At 44.5% G+C, this 18854-nt stretch overlaps 1 long non-coding RNA gene and 1 pseudogene across 1 annotated transcript; both read left to right on the top strand.

The window, feature by feature from the left end:
• The first annotated feature begins 3 nt into the window (after window positions 1–3).
• Window positions 4–11722, top strand: LOC141424958 (uncharacterized). The gene is made up of 2 exons (XR_012449936.1): window positions 4–332; window positions 10698–11722. It is a non-coding gene; the product is annotated as an uncharacterized lncRNA (long non-coding RNA).
• Window positions 11723–17255: 5533 nt separating this feature from the next.
• LOC109695497 (glucose-induced degradation protein 8 homolog pseudogene) lies at window positions 17256–18162 on the top strand (annotated as a pseudogene).
• Window positions 18163–18854: the final 692 nt, after the last annotated feature.

Below are 18854 nucleotides of genomic sequence, written 5' to 3'. Positions count from 1 at the left end.
GGCTCCTCCTCCTAGGGAATAAAATTACAAGTCGCTCCAGCTTTCAGATGATTGATCCCCACGAACCCCTGGGAGTGAGGCTCGTCAACCGAGCCCCCTTCTCCGCCCCTGCTTCGCTGCCCTCGAGCTGGGGCCCTTGGAAGAAGCAGATGTCGTCCCCTTCGGGCTAGACTGGAATGAAGCCCAAAGGCCTGGGGCACTTTGGGGGGCCGGGGCTTCAGTTAGCCCGCCAGGCCCCTGGCCTTCTGCGCCTGCGTTCCCCTAGAGAGAAGTCAAGAGCAAATTCCGTTCCCTTTGGAGCAGCGCCGCTAGAGACTTGTGGGCACAGCTGGGTAAGGCCTGGGACCTACTCCTTAGAACGGAAGGGCTGGGGGAGCCCTTTCTCCAGAAACCCTCCTTGGACACCGATTTTTTCAGCCCTACTTTGGTGGTAGTTCTGCAGGGGCTGCAAACACCCACGTGGGCTCCCTGCTCCCTCGGTGGGGAGAGAGACCTGGGTTCCAGTCCAGTTACATGAGCCTTTGCCAAAGGTGTTTTGCTGAGCCTTAGTTTCATCCCCTTTGAAATGCATACCTGTTCACATGAAACACGTTGCTCCAGGCTGGCAGTATCCCTGGCATTTGGAATGGGGCCTTCACATTTGCTTACCTTGAAAGGGCCACCAACTTTCCAGAAAGGAACCAGTTAGTACTGACTGTCAGAGGAACTGTTGCCCCAACCTGAGTGGGGCATCTGCTCAAGGAAGGCCCCAGTCTGGGGAGACAGACTCCACTCTGCCTCCTGAGTCCTCACCATTGTCCTGCCAGGAACAACTGGTTTTATTTTTCTCTGAAGACACTCAGCCTCCATTCAAAGTTGCACAAGAGCAATCAAGGAGATTCCACTTTATTAATTTATAATCAGAAGCACTAAACAAGATAACAAGTGTCCAACTCTGACACATCCTGTAGTGTGGGTTCTCTCAGATGCACATGAGCCATCCGCAGCTCTTCCCCAGGGCCAGGTCCATCTACACTGTTCTCTACTGTCTTAGAACTCATGACCTGTTTACATTGAAGACTCAATCAGATCAAGACGCTTATGTCCCTTTTTTTCTTTGTCTCCAAACCTAGCATATACAGCCTGTTTGGGTTTGTATTCTATGAACCAATTTCAGGTGGGTTTTTTTTTAATGTGTGGATGGGCATGCACACACCTATATCTGAGCAGTCTGTTTTGTCTGGGGCCCCTGACCCTGTGCTTGTGCAGGTATCTCCAGAAGAATTACTGCAGGCACTGTAGCAGGCCTGTGTAGTTGTGTGTGTGCCCAACTCCTGGGTCTGGGGCAGATAAGATTCAAACCCTCACCATCTCTCCGCCAGGACTTAATTCCCTCCACAAATTGTTTCTCGTCTGTCCTTCCCTGCTTTCTCCCTGGCTTGTCAAAAAGGGCTCCCTCCCAGGGAAGGCTGTTGGAAGAAGCCCCCAGGTAAAGAGGAAATAAGGAAGAGTATGACTGGGGTAGGGATAGGGATCCCTCCTCCTCGTTGGGGTAGGAGTAAGCCTAGAGGAAGGCACTGAGAGGATTCTGAGAACATTCATCGAAAGTTCTGAGAATTTTCATGGCCCAGGGAAAGTGGAGCTTCCTGCCTACTCTAAGGAATCCATGTGGAGGGAGGCAGTGAAAGATGCTGAGAGCCAGAACCCTATCCTTCAGGGCCTGGAGAGGATAGAAGAAGAGAAGAGGAAGGTACTCAGAGTTCAGCCCTCTAGAGGCTTCATCAGAGAGTTTTGGGGATTTACCTGGGGACAGGAAGATAGCCTAGGACTTTAGCCTATGGAGTAGGGAAAAGAGAATACTGTTCATGGGGTGTTTAGGGAAATGGGAGACGTTGGTCATAAGGGTTTTGCTAAGATAACAGTGACATAACACAAAGTGTATTTGTATACACAGACTAATGGATATGTATGTGTTTTACCCACTTTGATCCATAAAGAGCTTCAGGTGTGAGTGAGCTTCCATAGTGAGTGAGTCTTGTGAGGAAGGTTCTAATTTGAAAAGCTGTCTCAATGAGACAGAAACTGGAGAGGCTGTTTTTTTCCAATTAGAATGAGGTCCCAGGGGAGGCAGGTCTGGGCCTAGCCCAGGTCAGAGCTGGGATAGCCTTCATGCCTGACTGGGAGCTCCCCATCCTGGGCAGCTAGCCCACAAGGAGGAAGAGCATGGTCAGTCCACACCAGTGTGGGAGAGGTGGGAGAATGAGTCTGACAATGGCCAGGAGGATCAGGGGTCAGACATCCTAGCCAGCCTGTGTCTTCCTGGGCCAGGGCAGGCAGCTGCTGGGCCCCACCCTTTGTGGGCTAAGGCGTGTCTCAGGAGCCTCCAGTTACAGTGCTATTTCCTGGGAGGGCTGTGCCCAACATCAGATCCCACTGGGTTCCTCACTTGTCATCATCAGTCAGCAGGATTAAGTCCTCTATGTTGGGACTGTCAGAGTCAGTTTAGGTGAGTGATAGAAAGAGGGATAATGCCAGACTTGAACCACTTTGGGAGGGCATCTTGATGGACACCCTTACTGAGAAATTGTGTGGAGGGTAGATTTTGCTTTGAATTGGAGCCTGGCCTGATCAGTGGTCTCCACCTCCTCAGAGCCCAGCCTCAGAGGTCAAGAAGCATTTTAGGAGTGCCCTGCCTGGGCTTGGCTCTCAGATTCTTTCTCTTTTGAACTTAGAGCCCAGTAGTCAGTGCCTGACACCTTCTCCGTCTTCACCCAATGCCGGACAGTGGCTTAGATTGGTGTCAAATCCAAGAGGCTCCAATGTGCCTCTCAGGCCATCCTGCCTCTCCTCTTACCTCCCCCCATGCTCCACACAGCATAAGTCAATCCAGGCTGGACCCCAGGTAAAATCAGATTTATGGGCAGGAAGTATTGATTTTGGTTCTCTCCAGGGGCAGTTCCAATCTCCAGAGCAATCAGTGCCCAGATTCCTAAATACCTTAGAGCTCCTGAAGTCTAGCATTCCAATGCCAAGTATGCCAGAGTTCTCAACACTAGAGGATTTAAAACCCACAGTTCCCAGTACGCAGAGCCCCAGTGCCCGACCTCCAAGGGACCTAATGCTCAGGGTGCCCAACCTCTAATGTTCCTAACATCCAGCTTTCAGAGCACCAGTGTCCTAATTCACTTGGAAAGAGGAGAGGAGGGGTAACTCTGTATGATCTGGGGAGTAGCTATGATTGAAGCGGACTGAGATAGTGCTGGCAGAAGTGGCAATGCTTTCCTGATGCTCCCATCCTGGATCTGGAAAGATCAAGAGGGGCTGCAGGAAGGATGGCTTGTCCTCCAGCCTACCCCATCCTGGTTGCAGGACCTGATGTCTATTTACTTACCAAATACACAGGTTCATCTACAATGTGCTGGAAATTGTGCCATTGTCAAGGAATATAGCCGAGAGAGAGAGAGAGAGAGAGAGAGAGAGAGAGAGAGAGAGAACAGTCAACAATGTGTCTGTGTTGAAGTGTTGGTTTTGGAGTGTGGCTATCTGGAGCCAGTGTGGCCAAGGATACAGCCATGAGAATGAATGGCTGTTGTCATGCATTGGTGTTGGTGTGCAGCTGTGAGCAGTGTTAGCAAGTTGATGTGTATGACTGTCAGAGCCAGGGAGTCTATGTCCATCTGTCTTTCCTCACTGCTATTCTGAGGGATGGGATGTAAGGGCCCCTTTCCTCCTGGGCCCCAGGTACTATCTGGTCTCTCTGTGGGGAAGACAGGGCTAGTTCTAGAGCTGAGAGTGACTCCTGGAGCTGCCATGTATTGGGTGTAAATTTCTCCCACTGCCTCTGACCCTGCCCCTGCTGGACCCAGAGTCTCTTTAGATTGAGAAGACAGGAAGAGGGGTGGCTATAAGTAGAGCAGCCAACACCAAAAATAGCCATCTGCCCTGGGGAAGATCCTGTGATACCGCCCCCTGCCCCCAGTCCAGCTGCCGACCTGCAGCCTGGGCAGGCCTTCTTTCTGATTCCACTTTCTTAACCCTGGCCGACTAACCCTCTTCAGTTTGAAAGAGGGACAGAGCAATGATATCACTACAGATGATGACGTCATAAGGAGTCATACATCCCAAGGGGAGATACCAGGGCCTCTGTGTGCGTGAGGGGGGTGTGGCCTGCTGCATAGGTGGGTGGGGCTCCAATCTGCTGGCAGCTCTCCACACTCCCAGCAGCTGGGATGGTAGGGCCAGATAAGCCCTTCAGGGGGACCCTGCCTTATCTATTCCCCACACAAGTCTGATAAGCCTCTTATGAGGCCTGGCCTGGAGAGCAGGTGGGAGCTAGAAGAGGGGAAAGAGCCAGCTGGGGCTGAATGAGCTCCAGGGAACACAGCCTGGGTCAGGGGGTGCTAGCAGAACTCCAAGAAGGGGGGGTCACTGTGAGAGCATGTGGAGTGGTAGTTAGGGGCCTGGATGCTGAAGACAGGCTGCCCTCATTGGAATCCCAGGTCTTCTACTTAATACCTGTGCAACTCGGACGTGGTTTCCTCAGTATTCCTCACCAGGAGTACTATTAGCAATCCTGGTTCGGGAGGGGATTAAAGGGTTTGCTATGAGTGAAATAGTCCTACAAGAGGGCCTGGCATATTAAAGTGCTCGTTCTCTTTCCCAGATCAGGGTCTTCCCAGAGTACGCCCACCAGGCCTAGCAGTATACTGAGCTTAACTGGCATTTCCAGAGTCTTCCTAGACCTATCATCTCCACACCTACCCAATCTGTACTCATTCCCAAACTTCCCAGGAATCCTGGCCTTTCTGGAATATTTTCTTCTAATAACCCTTTATAACACTTTGGAGTCCTGGTGCCCTCTGGTGAAAAAAGCCATAAATGGCAGTTATAGTGGGATCCCCAGTACAGTGGGTTAGACAAAGGACTGTCATTTGGTTATTTTATGTCATCCTCACGTCAAGTTTATAAGGTAGGAATTATCGCCATTTTCTAGAATTAAGGCTAGGCATGTTAAATAATTATACAACTAATCAGTAGTAGAACTTGAACCCAGGTTGGCATGTCTCCAGAACCTATGCTGTCACCCTTTGCACAGTATGCACAGATGGCACAGGGCGTGGGTCTACATGGCCACTTCACCCAGGAGGTGTTTTACATGTGAGCCATTCTGATACTTTGAATGTCACTATGAATGCAAGTATAGCCATCGAGATTCTCCAGCTGTGACTATGAAATAATGAGAATTAGTGCACCCCTAAAGTGTTTTGGGAAACACCTTTTTTTTTCAGTCCTGGGGTTTGAACTCCAGGCTTAATGCTTGCTAGTCAGGCACTCTACCACTTGAGCCACTCCAACAGCCCTTTTGTGTGATTCTGGATAGCTATATGATTGTATTGTGTAAATGCACCCATGGTTGGGACTGTTAATTATGTTGTGTGAGATTTTGCATGCGTGTGTGTGTGTGCACGTGTGTGTGTGTGTGCATGTGTGCATGTGTGTGTGTGTGTGAGAGAGAGACAGAGACACACAGAGACAGAGAGAATGGCTGTGTTTGAAGGCTCTGTAGCCAATGGGACTATGGGGTGTGGAGGTGATGGAAGGCCCTGAGTTTCCAGAGCCACTTGCCTTTTTCAGTCCCAGGACTGAGTCTGCTCACTATGACACACTGATGGATGACTTCACATGCCTGATACACTCCCATGGGCCTATCGAGTTCTCACTCTCCCCTCCCCCTTTGATTTTTTTGTGGAAATAAAGCAAATAGTACCACAGATGGAGTTGGTCTTCACTTTTTTCCATGAGACATTTATGAAAGCATTTTACATGTCTTTGAGTTGATATCTAAAAATGTGTGTCATTTAAAAAGAATAAACATGGCTTCTGTGATTCTTTAATTTGAATATCAGTCCTTTAAGATGTTTGCAGATCCCTGGGGATCACTAAGACCCTTACATGAGATCCACAAACAAAAACTATTTTCCTAACAGCACTAAATTATTGTCATTTTCACTTTGTTGATATTTCCATTATGATGCAAGAGTGACAGTGAGTAAAACTGCTGCCTTAATCCTTAAGCAGGGATTAAGGCACAGACCAATTGTACTAGTAGTCTTTGTATTCTCAGCCACTGGGCAATGAATAGTAAAAGAAAAAGAAAAAAGGGCCAGTTTCTCTTTTAAATATCTTTGATGAAGTGCAAAATTGTTAGCTTTATTAAGTCTTAACCTTTTTGCCCATGTCTTTTAATATTTTGTGTGAACCGGGTGCTGGTGGCTCACGCCTGTAATCTCAGCTACTCAGAAGGCAGAGATCAGGAGGACTGCAGTTCGAGGCCAGCCCCTTGCAAATAGTTCAAGAGACCCTATCTTGAAAAATACCCAGCCCAAAAATGGGTCTGGCTGAGTGGCTCAAATGGTAGAGTGCCTGCTTAGCAAGTGTGAGGCTCTGAATTCAAGCCCCAGTATTGCCCCAAAAAGATATTTTGTGTGATAAAATGAGAATTATACTTTATCTCAAGGAAAGCACTCACATGACTGAGTAATGGGCTGACTTCTCCCAATACCACTTTTACGTACAAGAGCAAATGACAAGCTAGTTTTTTAGACTCGGATAGTCAACATACCTTCTCTCTCTCTCTCCCTGTTTCTATCTCTCTCTGTCTCTCTCTCATCTCTGTCTCTCTGTCTCTCCCTCTTTCTCTTTTGTTTCTCTCTCTCTCTCATCTGGATATGTAGCCCAGGCTGACCTTGAACTCTCAATCCTCCTGAGTGTTGGGATAACAGGCAGGTACCACCAGGTATGCCAGCAACTGGCATACCTTTTATAAAAGTGAATGAAATGAGTCTGTCAGTTCAAGAAAAAAAGTACTAATGTTTGTTGCAAATGACAAAATTAGAGTTTCTAAATAAAAATTAGAACAGGTAAAATTTCATCTGCTGCCCTGAATTTGAATCTTCCCAATTCTGGCGAGATTGGGAGTGACATTAAGGAATGTGTACTTGTGTATTTTTTTTTTAATATTGTATAATGAGATGTGTCAGCATTGGAGTATCTGTATAGCTTGGTGAACCAATAGTTTGGTTTTTGGTTTTGGTGGGTCTGGGGTTTGAATTCAGGGCTTTGTGCTTGAGAGGCAAGTGCTCTACCTCTTGAGCCACACCTCTCCAACCAATCAATAGTTTTCAAATTACCAATACATGATATTACAAAATTATGCCTGGGTCAAAGATCTATTCAAAGTGCAAGAACCAAAACAGAAAGAAAGAAAAATAAATAACAATGTGCAAGACAGACCAGTAGATTTTTTTTTCTTTTGAGATGGAAAGTACTGGGATATCACTGGATTTTTGTTTTAGAAAATTTGTATGCAAAGAAAATTTTGGGGGAAAAAAGAAAAGAAAAAACTATGCCTATTTTTCATAGTTTTTTTCAGTTAACCTAGCATAAATTTATTATTATTTTGAATTAATACATATTTTAACTTTCCAATTTAACTTTGAACACATTGAACTATTTGCCAGGGCTGACCTTGAACCAATTCCTCTGGATCTCAGCCTCCTAAGTAGCTAGGATTATAGATTGGTGTGAGCCATCCATCTGGGCTAAGAACCACTAAATTAGAAATTTACTTTAAACAAAAAAACAAAAACAAACTGGTCACTGGTGGATCATGCCTGTAATCCTTGCTACATGGCAGGATTGAAGTTTGAGGCCAGACCAGAGAAATAGTTTGTGAGACCCCCATCTCCAAAATAACCAGAGCAAATTGCACTGAAGGTGTGACTCAAGCAGTAGAGTGCCTGTTTTGCAAAGTGTGAAGCCAGTCCCACAAAAACAAACAAACAAAAAATACGTGATTTTTTTTTTTTTGGTCTTAAAACATTTGTTAATATTAACGTACTATTAAAGAGTAAGTTCATTTTGCTGCTTATATTACAGAGCATATGAGCTGCAAGTTTTTAGTTCCTTCTATTTTTTTTTTTCTTTTTTTGGTTGTACTGGGGCTTGAACCCAGGGCCTTATGCTTGCTAGGCAGGTGCTCTATCACTTGAGCCACTCTGCCAGCTGAGCTGCAAGTTTTTAGCCTGCTCCCAGTGTGGATGACAGCATTCTGTCTCCCTCATGGAATGCATGCACTGCCACCTTCTTCCCATACAGCCCTTTGTTTCCTCCTTAAGGAGGGAGAAAATTGATCTCTTCTTAGCTACTTTCTCCAGGATAGATAACAAAGCTGTCTGGCCCTGGGCTCTCTGCAATTCCTGATGATCTTGCCTAATTCCATCTTTTCTGTTTCTAAGCACACTTTTTAAAAAAAGCTATTATTTATTGAGCACTTTCTATGTTAAGGACTTTACATTCATTTTCTCATTTAATTCTCACAGTGACTCTATGAGCTAGATCTTATTATTTCCAATTTATAGATTAAAATAAAAAGCTCAGAGAGATGAGGGGACACATATAAGAATGGAATTGACCTTAATTTTTAAGTAAAAAGTAAAGGTGACTTAAAATCCTATTACATTTATGCATTAAAAAGTTATTCATGGGGGGCTGGCAGAGTGGCTCAAGTGGTAGGGCGCCTGCCTAACAAGCCTGAGATCCTGAGTTCAAACCCCAGTACTGCCAAAAAAAATTGTTTATCTGAAGCCTAGTACTTTAACAAATGTTCTTAGTAACATTAATGCAAGACACCAGCATGAATCCCAAATCCCCACTGGAACCCTCACATTCAGTTCCTTACCCCTGAGCTTCACTGAAGTCACTTGTCATGTTTAGGACAGACAAACCTGAACCCTTACACTGATATTTTGCCTTCTTCCCCCCAGAAACTTTCTACTGAATCTTCACAGCCATCCTGCTCACCAGAACCTCCCTGAGCCCTCACTTGAGGCAACAAGCTTATCCTACCTGTGCCTACTTACCTGAGCCATTGGCAGCTCTCACACTAGAACCAGACTCTGAGACTGACCCTTTCCAGAGAGCAGTCAGAAGTGATGACTGAAGTGATAAGACAAGGGTGAGCAGGGGAAACAAGGAGTAGGGAAGAACTCAGGGGTCTCAGCACCCAGTCATGTTCCCAGACAGGAATGTTCCCAGACATCAGTGACCTCTCACCCCAACCCGCCTCTGTATGAGGATCCATTGCCTGGGCCATTCCCGCTTCAAGGACCAGCAGCCGCCTCTGGAGCAACTGGGGTATCCCCATGGCAACCATGCCAGCTTGGGGTAGGTTAGGGCTCCTTAAAGTCTTTTATTGTCCCGATTTTCCCATTTTGGTAACTTCTGGGAACCCTGGAGACTGGAGAATCCAGACGAGAAGGGACTATTGTCCCCCACGATGTCCTCAACTCAGAGATTAAGATTTCTCTGGTCTCAGGCAGATCTTTCCTAGGACAATCTACTGGGAAGCTCAAGGTCTTTGACCCTATATCACCAGCCCCCACTGACACCTTAGACACTGGAAGATTCTCTTGCCTTTCTATGATAAGAGGAGAAGAAGGAATTCTGGGAGAGTATGGACTGGTTCCTCTGCCCATCTGTGATGTGGGTCTGACGATGCACTGGGGTTGGGTTTTTGTCCATTGAATACCTAGTGAAAGGAACAGAGGAGACACAGAGGTGGGTGGGGGTGGGGCTGCTCAGGGCTTGGTGACCTAGACAGAGAAGCCTTGTGTGGGTGATTAGCTGTCACATTGGGTCTAAGCTCCTTACCCTCTGAATCTAGCTTCCCTACCCCCAGTTTAATCCAGAGGTTGGGGAGGGGAGCTGACTGCAACAGTAGGGCTACAGACCTTGGGGTCCCCAGTGACCCATTTAGTATAAACAGTAGTGACCAAGGGGAGTTGAGCTCCTCCGTCTCTCCTCTGTGAGTCTCTCTGCTTTTGTGAGCGTCCCCCCCCCCGCCCCCGCCTTTGAGTTTTGTGCTTCTGTACTTCTTTCTCTCTCTCTGTTTCTGCCAACAGCTCTGTGACCCCAATTCTCTGAAGCTGCTCTTGGTGATGGGACATAGGCACCACTGGGTAATGGGTCACAGAAGTCTCAATGACAAGATTATACTTGATAGATCGCCTGAGGTCGTAGACTTGTAGGTGATGCTGGGATTTGGACAACATAGGATCTAGGTGGCAATGCATATCACTGACTCAAAGTTTGAGGAATATTGGGTTTATTTATATTTCACACACAGTGTGGGTGACCCTGAGCTGTGGCTAGTACAGGATTAGCTGGATGACTCAGTGATAGCAATTCAAAAAGAATTTGGAAAGCAGTAGAATGGCAGAAGAGGTTTTTCAACCAGGGCAATTTTGATCCCTACTCCCACCCATGGGCATTTGGCTATATAGGAGATGTTTTTGGTTGTGACACTTAGGGTTAGTCACCCTAACCCACTTAGGGTTAGGGTGTGCTTCCAGATTTAGTGGGTAGAGGCCAGGGACACTGCTCAACATCTTACAATGCATAAGACAGACCCCTACATCGAAGCCCAAACGGGGAAACCTCAGCATTTGCATCCTGTGGCCATGGTGAAATTTCCTCATCTCTAAAGGTGGTAGCCATGAGGTACTCATCTAAGGTCATTGGGATTACTGAGCCAATAGGTGTAAGGTGTTTAAAATAGTGCCTGGCAAACAGTTCATGCTGCTTGTTGACTCATGCCGAAAAGAACAAGAGTAGATCTGGGTGCAAGACTCACACATTCTTTCCCTTTCTCATTTCAGCTTCTATGTTGCTTCAGATATGCTGTTCCAGTCTTTCATTGTGCTGCTTTAGTGATATCAGATGAAGAGATAAGCTCTTCCCTCCTTCAGTACCTGTAAATCATAAAGAACAGCTTGGATTGGCTAAACCTGAGACATGTGATTGCCCATAGTGTCTCAGGGTGCCAAGATTTTCATGAGAACTATCTGATTGGACGAGGAGGATGCTGTTACTACGGGGGCTGAAGACAGCTGAGCAGGCAAAGATGACAGATGCCCCTACTCAGGGGTTGCGGGGAACTTTGGTTGACACAGCATCTGATCCATCAGAGTTATGGGTGGCACCACATTGCTGTGAGCTAATCTGTCCACTTTCAGAGATTTTCACCATTATCAACCACTCTCTCCATATAACACTCTCTTCCCTAGCTTTATTGGCAGTGATTTCTTATCCTCTTTTTCTGGGTTCTTCTCATCTATAAGCCTAAGAATGTTGGCATATTCAAAACTTAATCCCAGACCCTCTTTTTCCTTTTCTCTTCCTAAGTGGCCCATCATGAGATCATGTTGGTAGTTTAAAATCACCATAGAATTTGGAATGCTACAAGTGAGTTTCATTTTTTTTTTTCTTGGAGAGACAATAGTTAAGTGGTTACCAGCACACCATGCCTGATATCACAGTCACAAAAACATAGTTTTATTCGACTATGTGTTACCCCAACCCCTCTCTCAACACACGTTTATACACAATCCATTGTTATTACAAATATTTTAACCCCAGTTTAATTAACCTTGAGCCCACAACCATTCAGACTGCATCACCCACGGTCATTTACAATCCACTGTCCTCAGGCACTGCCATCCACAACACAGCATCACTTGGTGCTAACTACTCATGACCCAAAGTCATCACTGGCTAATGTGGCACAGACTTGTGCCATCTGGATGCTCCTTACAGAATTCATTGTCACCCAATGTTGATTTATGTAAAAATTTCTTATTCTATTTAGAATTCTCTTATCTTGAAATATAAGAAGAACAAAACAGTTTTCAGCCTGTGTGTGTGGGTTGGAGGGATTTTCCACATGATTTGTTGAAGGATAATATTAATGGCAGCTGATAGTTATTGAGTACTTACTAGTACTGGATAAGTTCTAAGCACTTTATTTTTTTCTTTTCTGTTCTTTCCTTCCTTCCTTTCTTCTTCTTCTCTTTTTTCTTTTTTTTTTTTTTTGAGATGTGGTCTCACCATGTTGCCTAGCCAGGCTCAAGTGACCCTCTTGCTTCAGCCTCTGGAGCAGCTGTGACTACAGGCATGCCAGCACAGCCATCTGCAATTAACTCATTTTATGTATGTATATATAAAATGTATATATAATATGCATATATACATATATGTTATATATATCATCACATAGGAATTATATATATGTGTGTGTGTGTATATATATATATATACACGCACATAACTTTCATAATTCTAAGAAGTAGATACAAGTTAAGCATCCTTACCTAATTTGAAAATCTGAAATCTGAAATACTCCACAATCTGAAACTATTTCAAGTGCTCACAAGTAGAAAATTCCATGCCTGACTTAATGTGATAATTTACAGTCGAAATGCAGACACACTAAAAATATTGTATAAAATTAACCTCCAGCTATGAGCATAAGTTGCATATGAAACAGAAATGAAATTTGTGCTTAGTCTTGGAGCCCATACCCATATCCCCTTATATATATATAAATCTCCCCAAATCTGAAAAAAATCCAAATATTCAAAACACTTCTGCTCCCAAGCTTCTCCAATCGGGACTACTGAGCCCATGCTATCACAGTCCACTTTTTTAACATCTAAGGAAACTGATATGGAGAGGTTAACTTGCTCAAGTGTGGCAGACCCAGGATTTGACCTGAGGTAGCCTGGCTTAAAAATAGGCCCTCTCTGTTGGGCACCTGTGGCTCACGCCTATAACCCTAGCTACTCAGCAGGTAGAGATCAGGAGGATCATGGTTCAAAGCCAGCCTGAGCAAATAGTTTGTGAGACCCTAACCTTGAAAAATCTCATCACAAAAAAGGGCTGGTGGAGTAGCTCAAGTGGTAGAATGCCTGCCTAGCAAGTAAGTATAAAGCCTTGTTCAAACTCAGTATCACCAATAAATAAATAAATAAACAAACCTCTCTCAAACAATGCTCTAGAAACCTCCTAGAATATATTTGTACTTAGCTATAAGGTTGGTTTTATCTTTTAAATGTACAAAAATGTAAGATAGTAGTTAGCAAAGTTTAGTCACAGAAATTTTTTCATTACAAAGGGTTACTCAATTTTGTTTTTCTAAGATAAAGTAGTTATGCTGACAGCATTAAGCCACCCAAACTGTTCCCCTGAGTGGTGAGTTTTGTGTGTGTGTGTGTGTGTGTGTGTGTGTGTGGTGGTACTGAGATTTGAGCTCAGGGCCTCCTGCTTGCAAGGCAGGTGCTCTATCATTTGATCCATGCCCCAGCCCTTTTCAGATAGGATCTGGCATTTCTTGCCTGGGTCAACTTAGACCACAATACTTCTACCTATAGCTTCCATATACCTGAGACCACAGGTATGTGCTTATTTGTTGAGATGAGGTGGGGGAGGGTCTCACTAACTTTGGCTAGGGCTGGCCTGGAGCCATAATCCTCCCAATCTCTGTCTCCTGAGTAGCTAGGATTATAAGCATGAGCCATTGTGCCTGGCCTAGTGATGACTTTTGATGTAACAACCTTGGAGAGTGAGAACTGGCTCGGGGTGGGGGTGGGGCGCGGCAGGGAAGAGTGACAGTGGTGAGAGAGGGAGAAGAAGTGGTGGTAATGGAACGGCAGTACCAGGAAAACTAGGTCTAGACAGAGGACCCAGGCTGCTATGAGATGTGGCTGCCATGGTTGACAAACCTTTAAGGTTTGGATGATGAGCCAAGACCCAACTCAACACTTTGATTTTCCCTGGAGCATTGCCAGGGATCCAGCACGATCAAATCAACTTCACTAATAACACATCTGCCGTCCGTCACGTCCATCTTGAGTGAAAGAATGCCTGGATCGTGAGAACATCCTGCCCTGGAGCCAGGAGCGCGAGAAGAGGGGGTGGATAGGATGAGGTGCTAGGTCCTCCCTCATTCATGCCACCTATTTCCTTCTTAGGTGACTAGCATAAGGCATAATCGGGTAGAAACATGTGGGTAGGTTGGGTAAGAAGAGGAAGAACCCCCTGAGAATTCACAGAAGTCATTCTGCAACCAACTGGTGTTAGAAGTAGGGTTATACTGCCCTCTCGTGGACCTTTAAGGAATTAGGCGAGATCAGTTTTTGGATATGAAGCTGAGGTAGGCTGAACCCATCAAAGGGAAGATTTTTTATCAGGGTCTTGACATTTACAGTGGAAAGTAGGCCCATAAGAGGATGTTCTGTGTGTGTGTGTGTGTGTGTGTGTGTGTGTGTTGTTGGGAGCCACGTGACTTCACTTCAAATGCAGAAATCAAGGAAATAGTTGCAGAGACAAAATATGGGAGTAGTTGATGACAATGGCCAAGAGACATTGAAATATGAAAGCCAAAGTTTGTGGAGTTGGCAATTATCCCCCTTTTGAAGTAGATTCAGTAAGGTGACTTAAATAAGAAAAGAAGGCACAGCCAGTAATTTCTAAACAGTATCCAAGTCATGCTCAGGTTGACGCTGGATGTCCAGTTGAGAAATACTCTGATCCCACTGATTCTCTTGATGCACTGGGAACAGTCAGAGGACCAAAGACATGGTACCCACAGTGAGGTAAAAGGACGTTTTGGTCAGAGTGAGAAAATTAAAGGATTTTGGGAGAAGGAAGATAAGAACAGATGAACCTGGCATGGCTGCACACCATATAATCCCAGCTACTAAGGGAGTTTGAGGCAGAAGGATTGAAAATTACAGGCCAGTCTGGGAAACTTGGTGAGACCCTGTCTCAAAGCTAATTTAAAAAGGCTAAGGATGGGGCTGGTGGAGCGGCTCAAGCTGTAGAGAGTGCCTACCTAGCAAGCATAAGCCCTGAGTTTAAGCCCCAGTGCTGCCCAAATAAATAAATAAATAAACAAAAAGACAGGATGTAGCTCAGTAGTAGAGTGCTTGCCTAGCATGCAAAAAGACTTAGATTTGATTCCCTACGTCTCAGAGGTATGGGGAGTAACAGAAACAGATGAATTAGAGATTTCTTCTTTTTTTGTGTGGGACTAGAGTTTGAACTCAGGGCTTCACACTTGCAAAGCAGGTGATTTACCGCTTGAGCCATGTCTCCAGCCCAGGCTTCTTCTTAATGGTGACTGTTTTTATCTTAAAATTTATGTTTGGAGCTTGAGACTTCCTTTCATAAGATTGGATTTAGGTCTATTTGGTTAAAAATTAGTATTTGGGCTTTTCTTGGATGGCTTCTCCTAAGTACTTAAACAAATTGCTTTTTTTGTTAACCTAAATTTTTCCTGGCAAAATTGTTCGGGTATTTATTTGATCAAGGTATAATGTGTTTATGAATCACAGTAAGATTTATCTACAAATTAGACATGCTGGAGAGCTGATTTATTCTGATAATGATACTTTTTTGTTTTTGTGTCAAATAATATTGAATACATTAGTTTAATGAACTGTATTGAAGTAAATAATTCATGCAGAAAAGTGCATTAATTAGAGGTATTATGCATCACTACAATTTGAACATATCTGTGTAAACACAACTGTCTGAGTCCATTGGGGCTGCTGTAACAAAATACCTTAAACGGTGGCTTAAACAACAGACGTTTATTTCTTACTGTTCTGGAAGTTGAGGACACCTACAGGAGCCTCCTCCCCATTTCCTTTGGTGTATCCTCTATAACTATTTCTTTATGGGTAACGTGATGGGGGTTCCATCTGACATACTGAAGTCATAACTCTGATGTTCCTGATGTGAATTTATACCAGCTATGTTCAATAAAACACAAATGCGACACTACTGTATACAGCTCAAACTACACCCCATTGTATTTACAGATGTCACAAGCATTCTGTCTGAATGCATCATGCGTCTAAAATCATAGAGTCGTAGTTATTTTGACACACTGCCTTCTTAAATCACGTAGAAAAAAAAAAGCGTTTGATGTCTACTAACATTGAACACATGTATATGATAGGAGATGAATTTTTCGCCTAGGTGTGTGCACCAAAAGACACTCATTATTTATTGTAGTCAAAAACTGAAAGACTAGAATACACAAATTGTAGCATACTCATGCATTGGAATACTATGCCATAATGGAAACATACAAGCTGCTACCGCACCTCTCTCTGTGTCTCTCTCTCTCTCTGTCTCTGTCTTTCTCTCTCTCCTTTCTCCACCACTGTGGCAAGTGAACTTCACTTTATTCCTTTCCGTGTCTTCTCACAAGATTTTCAGTTTTCAGGATCAAGCAATTCCTAGCCAAGACACAAAAGCAAAATTATTCTGCTCCCAAGGGAGTCAGATGGAAACTGGTGATAAAATCAGGTACAACTCTAAGAGCTGACGCTGGGGGAGAACCGAGCTGGGTCCACACATATTTATGCTATAGCAGGATCACTTGTCACATGACAGTGTCCACATGGATAATTGGACATGTTTTATTGGGAATCTGATTTTTCTCTCTGTTTCTGTGCTCTTTAAAAGTAGGTTGGTTGGCTGATAGAGTGGCTCCAACAGTAAGAGTGCCTGCTTAGCAGGTATGCAGCCCTGAGTTCAAACCCCAATGCTGCCAAAAACAAAAGTAGGTTGGTATAGGGGAAGAGCACCTGCCAAGTGAGTATGAATCCCTGAGTTCGAACCCAAGTACACAGTACTGCCAAAAAAAAAAAAAAGTAGGCATAGGTTGGTCCACTAATAAATGTGTGAAACATTTGTTCAGAAAAAATCATATCTCAATATCAAAGATATTGATTGCTGGTGAGATATACATTGCAAGTGAGAATGCAAATTGGTCCAACCGTTTTGAGAAACTTTTGCAGTATTTTACTAAAACTAAACATGCCTTTACTCTATGACCAGCAAAGTTACTCCTGGTTATATACTCAACAGAGTGTATCTGTCCATCAGAAGGCAGATAGAATGTTCATAGCAGCCTTATTCATGATAGCTCATACTGAAACAACCCACATTTCCAACGGCAGAATGGGTAAAACACATTGTGATGGATTCATACAATAGAATATTACATGGCAATGAAAAGAACAAAGTACACACAGTAAAACAATGTGAGTGAACTTCACATAACTTGAAAGAAGTCAGGTACAAAAGAAAACACATACTGTATGATTATAATTATGTGATATTTGAAACCTGGCACAGCCGATCTGCAGTGATAGAGGCCAGATAGGGTTAGCTATGAAAAGACACTAAATTGGGAGAAGAGAGGCTGGAATTATTCCACTCTGAATCTGGCTGGTTAGTGCATGCAAGTGTATGTATTTAAAATCGGTTTGTACATTTTGCTGTATCTAAATTATAGACCTATAAAATGGGAAAAGTCATATAGCTACCAATTTTAAAGAGTGATGTTGACTCCCCTGCCCGAGAGCGGCCGCGGACCCGCCGCCCAGACCGTGACGCGCGGGAGGCGGGATCCGCACGAAATAAATCAGAATGAGTTATGAAGAAAAACCCGATGAGATAACGAAAGATGAGTGGATGGAAAAGCTCAACAACTTACATGTCCAGCCAGCAGACATGAACCGTCTCATTATGAACTACCTGGTCACAGAGGGCTTTAAGGAAGCAGCAGAGAAGTTTCGAATGGAATCTGGGATTCAGCCACGTGTAGATCTAGAAACACTTGAGAGAATCACGATTCGGGAGATGATTCTGAAGGGTCAGATTCAGGAGGCCATTGCCCCGATCAACAGTCTCCACCCAGAGCTCTTAGACACAAACCGGTGTCTGTACTTTCATCTACAGCAACGGCACCTGGCTGAGCTGATCGGCCTACCTGAGACCGGGCCGGCCCTGGAATTCACCCGGACACAGCTGGCAGAGCAGGGTGAGGAGAGCAGTGCCTCACGGAGACAAGCGCACGCTGGCCCTGCTGGCCTCTGATAGCCCTGAGGAGTCACCCTCCGGAGACCTCCTTCATATGATGCAGAGGCAAAAGGTGTGGAGTGAAGTTAACCAAACTGTTCTAGATTATGGAAATCGCGAATCCACACCCAAGCTGGCAAAGTTACTGAAACTGCTACTCTGGGCACAAAATGAGTTGGATCGGAAGAAAGTAAAATGTCCCAAAATGACAGACCTCAGCAAAGGTGTGATTGAGGAACCCGAGTAGAGCCTGTGTACGGATCCCAGCATTGTCACGGGCACAGGACTCGCCTCCCCTCTGGTTGCAGCTGACAGATTTTCACTGCAGTAGAGAACCTTTTCCCCCTGTACTTTTTTTGACCCAGCATCTTTTAAAAAGGGAAAATGGCCCTTTTAAATGCTGGCAAACCCACGGCGAAAGACGCTGTCTGTCTGGAAGTCTGACGCCGTCTGTGCACTGTGGTGTACCCTGAGGAGTGGGACGCGCTGCAGTTTACTGTGCCAGTGCGCCTGGTGTTTCCGGCTACTGAAGCTCTCGTTTGCCATGGAGTACTGCATCGTTAGCGAGCACCAGCTGAGCTTAAGGCCTCCCTCTCAGAGCAAGAGGAGCACTGATCATTGCTCTGCCTTCTGTTTAGCTTGTAAGCAGCTCATATGCTTCCTTCATCTTCCGGAGTCTTGTCAGGCCTTATCTTTCAAGTTTCTCCTTACCCCCTGTTTTTCTTTCTTATTTCTTTTCCTCTTTTTTTTTTCTCATAGGAAAGAATATATAAATTTGTAAATCCTTATTCAAAGATGACTTGTGCGCAGGTATTGATTTGTTTTTGCCTTTCTTTTTGGATTGTGTGACTTTTGGTGGGGAGATATGTGTGAGGGGCGGGGCTATGTGTTTTAATTGTTTTCGTATATATTTTGGTGCTGTATGTGATGAGAGACTCGCTCATAGTGGATCAATGAACCATCTCTTGTTGGCAGTTTCGTTGAAAATAAAAATTTCTCTTTGATTTCAAGAATGACCAAAAAAACAAAAAAGAGTGATGTTATGGAGCCAGATCTTTATGTCAGGTACAGACTAAGTTTTTTTTCCTATATATAGTTGA

The sequence above is a fragment of the Castor canadensis genome, chromosome 7 (assembly GCF_047511655.1).
Source record: "Castor canadensis chromosome 7, mCasCan1.hap1v2, whole genome shotgun sequence".
Taxonomy (NCBI): domain Eukaryota; kingdom Metazoa; phylum Chordata; class Mammalia; order Rodentia; family Castoridae; genus Castor; species Castor canadensis.
The sequence above is the reverse complement of the archived record's forward strand: the minus strand, read 5'-3'. Positions and strand labels throughout refer to the sequence as shown.